Source organism: Mauremys mutica, chromosome 4 (assembly GCF_020497125.1).
Source record: "Mauremys mutica isolate MM-2020 ecotype Southern chromosome 4, ASM2049712v1, whole genome shotgun sequence".
Taxonomy (NCBI): domain Eukaryota; kingdom Metazoa; phylum Chordata; order Testudines; family Geoemydidae; genus Mauremys; species Mauremys mutica.
The window spans coordinates 79,275,308-79,282,667 of record NC_059075.1 but is presented as its reverse complement, the minus strand read 5'-3'; positions in this window follow the sequence as shown (position 1 = coordinate 79,282,667).

Below are 7,360 nucleotides of genomic sequence, written 5' to 3'. Positions count from 1 at the left end.
TCTACACAAAGTGATATTTTAAAGGCACCCAAACAAGATTTGGAGGATGCTATGCAGGGCCAATTTATGACCCATTGCAAGTGGGCTCAACTCCACTGTTCCTGCAAAAGGGATGCTAGGTCTCAGGGCAGATAAAAATGTATCACTGAAAGTGAATATAATTTCAATAGGAAATCAAATTGAATCTGAAATGTCAAAGTGGAAAATAGCAATGGGAGATCCTTTAGAACATTGTTTTTTCAAACTATGCGACATTATGTGAGACATAATGAGGTTGTCTGTGGGGGAGGTGTGGGAGGCATGAGGACCTGACTGGTTAAGAACTGGTTTCTTCAAAATATTGTTGAAAACATAAAAATTCCTCTTCAGAAATATTCTACTGAAGCTATTACACATGGGTTTTGTCCCTCAGATCCTGAGACTAGTTGTTCATAGTACCAAAGCTTGATTGACCAATGTGCTCACATGACATCAGTGTCCTCTAGCTCCCACATGAGCTATATGACTGATTTCATTATGACATTTCACTCAGATGTCCTTTCTACACTAATTACTTTGATGTTCAATAATTGTGAATGAAAGGAGCATTTTGTGAAGTGTAATGTTGAGGAAGTTGATCCAGAGGAAGAAACAAGTAGAGCTGGGGAAAAGAAAAATAGGAAATACATGGACTTAGAATTCACACTTACTGATTTGGATGAAAATCCTCAACCACAATGTGTTGTTCTTTCCTTAAGATAGCATGAAATCAAAAAACCTAAAACACCACTTGGAGACCAAATGTCCTGCCCTTAGAGATAAACCACAAGATATTTTTGAAGGAAAACTCTTTCAACTGAAAGGATAGATTAAGGCAACTGAAGAATGCAGTGCTACTCCAGCTAAAGCACTTGAAGCATCCTATGCTGTCTCATACCAAAGCGAGAAGTGGAAAAATCTCATGCTACTGGTGACGGTTCTGTACTTCCAGCAGGGATTGAAATGGCATTGTTAGTATGTGGAAGGAAAGTTGCTGATCAGCTAAGCCTCATCCCACTATTTCACAAAATGGTTAGCTGCAAAATTGCTGATGTGGCAGGAGGTGTCGATGAGCAGTTAGTTGAGGCAGTCAGGTAAAGCCCTTTTTTTCTCACTACAGATCGACAAGAATACTGACTCACCCATGCAGGAGAAATTATTTTTTTTATTATTTTGCTGTTCTGTCCCCATGATAAAAACTGAGTGGAATAGTTGTGTTGAGATTTGTGCATATGGGACAAAAGCAGCCAGGGGCTTGCTGTTTGGATGAGAGCCATTGTAAATACAGGGAGGCGCTAGATGCAAAAATGATGCTAAAATAGCTGTCTGATGAACTGATTGCTACTGTTGAAGTTGCAAACTTCATAAAAGCTTGACCACTGAACTCATGCCTCTTCTCCATGCTATGTGAAGAGATGGAATCATTGCACCTGCAACTTCTGCTTCATACAGAAGTTTGATGGGTGTCATATGGTGAACTCAGGGAGGAGTGCTGTACGTTTTTGATTGACTCTGAATCATCATTACACCATCACTTCCTTGACCCATATTTCCAGGCTTCACTAGCTATTTTGCTGACATATTTGACAAACTCAATGAACTTAAACTTTCTTTGCAAGGTAAGAACTGTAACATTTTAATTATGCAAGAAACCTTTGCTCTAGAGTAGCTATGTACTGCAAGACAATATAACTATGTTCTTGACATTGTTTTCTATCCTTATGGACTACGAAATATTGGTTATAGTTAAAGATGTAATTCTGGAGTATTTGTCTCAGCTTTGCACAGAATTCAGTGACTATTTTCCCAAAATAGATGCAAATTAATTGCAGGATTTCACCTGAGTTCAAAATCAATTTTTAGAGGACTTCATAGCAAAGGCTAAGATTTTTGTGTGACTAAAAGATAATTTAATCAATGTTGCAACTGACTCAGTTTTAAGAGATACTTTTAAACCCATCTCTTGATCAGTTCTGGTTCTCAGTTCCAAAAGTTTTCCCTGTCCCAGAAAGCTATCAAAATACTTGTTCACTCTGTGTTAATGTTTCTGTGTGTAAGTAAGCAAAGAAATACTGACTACATCATAAACAAGTAGATAAGCCACTTGAATGTAGAGACGGATTTGTGGTTGAAACTGTGGGTATGTCTACACTGGCAGAGTTACATTGCTGACAGTTACATCGCCACTCAGAGAGCACTGGAGGGAAACTGCTTTGGTGTGTTCACATTGTCAGCTGCCTGCGCAGTAGCGTGTTCACACTTGCGGCACTTGCAGTGGTATTCAGAGCAGTGCACTCTGGGCAGCTATCTCACATAGCATCTCTTCCTCTTCTGCAGATAAGAGTTGTGGGAAGACAGAGGGAGTTGCGGGGCATCCTGGGTCCTGTCCCAATGCATCATGATGCATTGCTTTGCATCACAGCAATCCCTGTGCTTCCGTCCGCATTTGGCACCATCTTTCAACTGTTTGTGTACTGTGTGCTCTGCCTCTTCAGTCTGCAGGAATGGATCCCACACTGTTGACCAATATGCTGCTCACTCTCACTAACACGTCATGAATAGAAGTGGAGTTATTCCTTAAACTACGAAAGCAGGGGGAGTTCAACATTGATCTCGCCACACGTAGTAGCTACGACACGAGATTGCTTATGGCATTCACGGAGGTGCTGACCACAGCGGAACGCTGTTTTGGGGCTTGGGAAACAAGCACTGAGGGGTGGGATCACATCATCATGCACATCTGGGATGATGAGCAGTGGCTGCAGAACTTTCAGATGAGGAAATCCACATTCATGGGCAGGGGCGGCTCCAGATATTTCGCCGCCCCAAGCACGGCAGCATGCCGCGGAGGGCGTTCTGCCGGTCGCCGGTCCCGCGGCTCCGGTGAACCTCCTGCAGGCGTGCCTGCGGAGGGTCCGCTGGTCCCGCAGTTCCACCGAAGCCGCGGGACCAGCGGACCCTCTGTAGGCACGCCTGCAGGAGGTCCACCGGAACCGCGGGACCAGCAGACCCTCCGCAGGCATGCCGCCGAAGGCTGCCTGCCTGCTGCCCTCCCGGCGACTGGCAAAGCACCCCCCGCGGCATGCCACCCCAAGCACGCGCTTGGCGTGCTGGGGCCTGGAGCCGCCCCTGTTCATGGGAGTGTGTGATGAGCTTGCCCCAGCCCTGCGGCAGAAGGACATGAGATGAGAGCTGCCCTGTCACTGGAGAAGCATGTGGCAATTGCACTGCAGATGCTGGCTACTCCAGACTGCTACCGACCAGTTGCTAACCATTTCGGAGTGGGACAGGCAACAGTTGGACTCATGTTGATGAAAGTGTGCTGGGCCATTAATCACATCCTGCTCCAAAAGACCATGACTCTGGGCAATGTGTGTGACATTGTGGATGGCTTTTCACAAATGGGCTTCCCTAACTGTGGTGGGGCGATATATGCACACATATTCCAATTCTGGCACCAGATAACCTAGCCACCGAGTACCTCAGAATTGGAAAGGGTATTTCTCTATGGTTCTCCAGGTGTACGCCAAAGGACCTGTGGCAGTGAATTGCCCAGTATCTCCATGAGAGTTTTGTGGAGATCTCTGAGGCATATTCCCATGAAGTGAGGGAGTCAATCAACACCCTGTTCCACTGCTCAAATAGGCATGTGGTGGTACGTGCATCATATAGACACAAGCCTGCTTTCTGCAATCCTCCTGCCCCCAACAACTTGCTTCAGCAATTCCAAAAATCAAAGCCACTTACGAAGGGCCTCCTCTCCTGTTTGCACTTCACCAAGCTCCAACAGCTATGACTGGCTAGCCTCCTCCAGGGTACAGTAGAGCTCCTGGCTGCATGCACATCTGACCTCCAAGTTGTCCTCTGCCTCTGGGTCCCCCTCCCTCTCCACATCCTCATCTAAGATTTCCTTCTCCTGGCTCAGTCCACTGGCGACTGGCAAGCAAACCATCGAAGTATCCACAGTGGCCTTTGCAGTGGAGGTGGGGTCGCCACCATGTATCGCATCCAGCTCTTTGTAGAACTGGCAGCTTGTGGGTACCACACCGGAGCAGCAGTTTGCCTCCCATGCCTTGTGATAGGCTTTCTGCAACTCCTTCACTTTGACCCTGCACTGCAATGTGCCCCGGTCATGGCCCTTTTCTGTCATGCATCGTGAAATCTGTCCATAGGTATAATTCCTATGGCTGGAGTGCAGCTGGGACTGGACAGCTTCCTATCCCCAAATGCTGATGAGGTCCAGCAGCTCGTCATTGCTCCAAGCGAGGGATCGCCTGGAAAGATGCGCTGAGAGCACTGCACATGCCATCAAATAAACAGGAAGGGGACTTTCAAAATTCCCAAGGAATTTAAGGGGTTGGACTCATGATTGGTAACCTGAGAGCAGGGCAGTAGAGTTCAAACCGATGACCAGAGAAGCAAAAACAGGCATTGTGGGACACCTCCTGGAGGCCAGTTGCAGCACTGTAATCGACCAGGGTGTCTACACTGGCACTGCAACACTGTAGCTCTGTCGAAGAAAGCTGTATGCCTCTCGTTGGGGTGGTTTTCTGACGGCACTGCAACTGTGCAGTTTCTGCGCACTAAGTGGCTTGGCAGTGTGTGTACACCTTGGGAGTTACAATGCAGAAAGCTGCTTTACTGTGGAGAAACGTGCCAGTGTAGACAAGTCCTGTTTTAAATCAAACCACGAGTCTGAAAATGGTGCGGTAGCAAACAGGCTCATCCACGTCACTGAGACAACAGTGAGTCATCAAGTGTTCTTTTGGTAGTAGAGTAGCGACACTGTTCTCTTTATGCTGTTTTCTGTCTTAATATCGTATGACAGGTGAGAAAATAAAATCCTCTTCTCCATGCAAAAATTCTGCTTCTTAGAAAAGAGGGGGCATGCATGAGACACAAATCTCGGAAAGGGGGCACCACAAAAAAAAGGGGGGGTTGGGAACCTCTGCTTTAAAGAACACATGATTTTTTTTTTAAAGAGCCACAAGAAGCAAATGAAGGAAAAGCTATGAGGATTTTCTGCATTCATTAAAGCTAGAACATTGTTTTTGAGGTAATTGCCCTTGACTTACAGGTCTTTGAATCCGACGAGGAAAGAGAATGGTGTTGAATTTTGATTATTCAGAATTCCATTATCCTAACATCATAGTCCAAGGGGCACAGTTTTGCTTCTTCAAGTCAGCATCAAGTTTAGCAACACGTACACCTTATTATGCTTCCCACGGAAGAGGGGTGGAGGGGAGGGAGCATATTAATTATTTATAATGTCTTTTAAATGATTGGCTAATACAGGGAAAATACAGAAAAATTGTCCATATATGCTATAATGGAAAGCTGATACTGTAACTGAACCCTATAGACTGATGACTATTATTTTTGGGGAGTGAAGAAAGAACTGATTGCTGCCACCCTTCTCACTGCTGCTGCTGCCATTCTATCACCAGACCTTGTTTCTCTGCTATGGGCAAACCACAGGATGGGGAATATTGGGAGTATAGCAGCCTATATGGCTCACCAGGTCATATCCGGGTATAGAATCAGAATGTACATACTCCTGGATACGTCTCATCCTCTGGGTGCCTAGATATATATAAATAAATGTGTCTCTGTGTTCTTTTTTCTTCCTTTATTCTCTCCCCAAATGACAGTTGCCTAACATGGCACCTTCCTAATTTTGGGCAAACTTTTGAACTAAAATAGGATGTATTTCACCAGACAATTGGAACAAAAAAAATGTGTCCTTCCAAATTAAAATTTCAAGATTCTAAAACTGTACAAAGTGATTTGTTAAAAACATCAGACATTTTTTTATGGACCAGTTTTCCCAGCTGCTTGAACATAGGTCATTTAGGCCTTGTTTACATGAGACAGTTACATTGGTTTAAATGAAGTTATGATTTTAAAGCAATTGAGTTTAATTGGTGTAGAAGTCAATGTGGACAATTCTTTTGGTTTGAACCAGGTTTATATTGGTTTAGTTTATGTTGATTAAGAATTGGTTTAAGCTAAACCAAAATAAGTGTATACACAAAGGAGTTGGCACCAGTTAAACTCAATTGGTTTAAAAAAAAGATCAACTTTCTCATCTGGACAAACATTATGTGTACATCATAATACTTAAGGAATCTTAAATATTCTTATTTTGCAGAGCAATGTCACATGAAACGTTGTTTGACCAAAGAAAAGAGGATAATTTGAGAAGCAGGAATTAAAATTCAGGTAAAGGAAGATGAGTATAAACGTATAGGCTTTGTCTTCATAGAAATAAAAAGCTGTATTCTTAACTCATGTTAGCTAACATGGAATAATTAACACACAAGTTACAGGTTAACGTAAACCCTTGGCTCCCCCATAGTCTTTGTTTCCACCTGCTAATACATGTGAAAGCTACAAACTGTCCCACCTCCACTAGGATTTTAACTCCTGTTAGTTACCTCATGTTAGCTAACAGAAGTTAAGAACACACAGTTTTGCCTAAAAAAACTTTTACCAAATGTAGGTATGTTATTTAATGGGGAAGGGGGAATAGCTGTAGGATTCACTGTAAATATAGAAACGCTGTTTTCTAACCACCTATTTTACAGTCATGAAATGGTTTGTGGCTTAGTGTGCTGATTGTACTGAATCAAAGCTTTATCAAAACAGAAAACAGTATGAGGGAAGACAGGAGACCAGAGCGCAAAGCCACTTAGCCCACTGGAAGCCTTTTATGTGACAATCTGCAGTTGTTGAAGCCACTGCAGGTGGGACACTCCAAGCAGCCATCTGTTACCTGTAGAAGAGTACCTCTCACAGCTGGAGCTTTCCACCCTGCTCAGATAATTATGTGCTGTGGTAGGGCCCTGCATGCTGATTCCACTGCTGGAAGGGGCTGGCTACAAGGGAGAAGATAAAATGATTTTTAGTCTGTGACAAACTGAGAGTCATTCTGTGATGCTTTCATGTGAACAGCAGTGAAGAAGCATTCTGTTGTGCTGCATTCTTTAAATAAAGAGTCAATGTGCAATGCAATGTACTAGACTTAAATCATGAAGCCAGGCCATTGTATTCTGTGGCCCAGTGGCATAGAATTCAGTAGCAAAATGCTAATTTGGTGGCAAAATAAAGGGAGTCCGAAATTGTTCCAATTACATTGAAAAGATTGTAAAAATGGAGCATGAAGTGAGAATAGAAAACTAAAGCACATTGTTTAATTGCAGTGTAGCTAAGGAATACAACTCCTATAGGGTTTAAAAGCTCCAAAGGAGAGAACCTTTCCTTGAATTATGTTTGTGTATGTAGGGAGTAGGAATGGACTAGCATAACAGAAAGAAGGGTCTACCTGAAGTACTGCTTCATG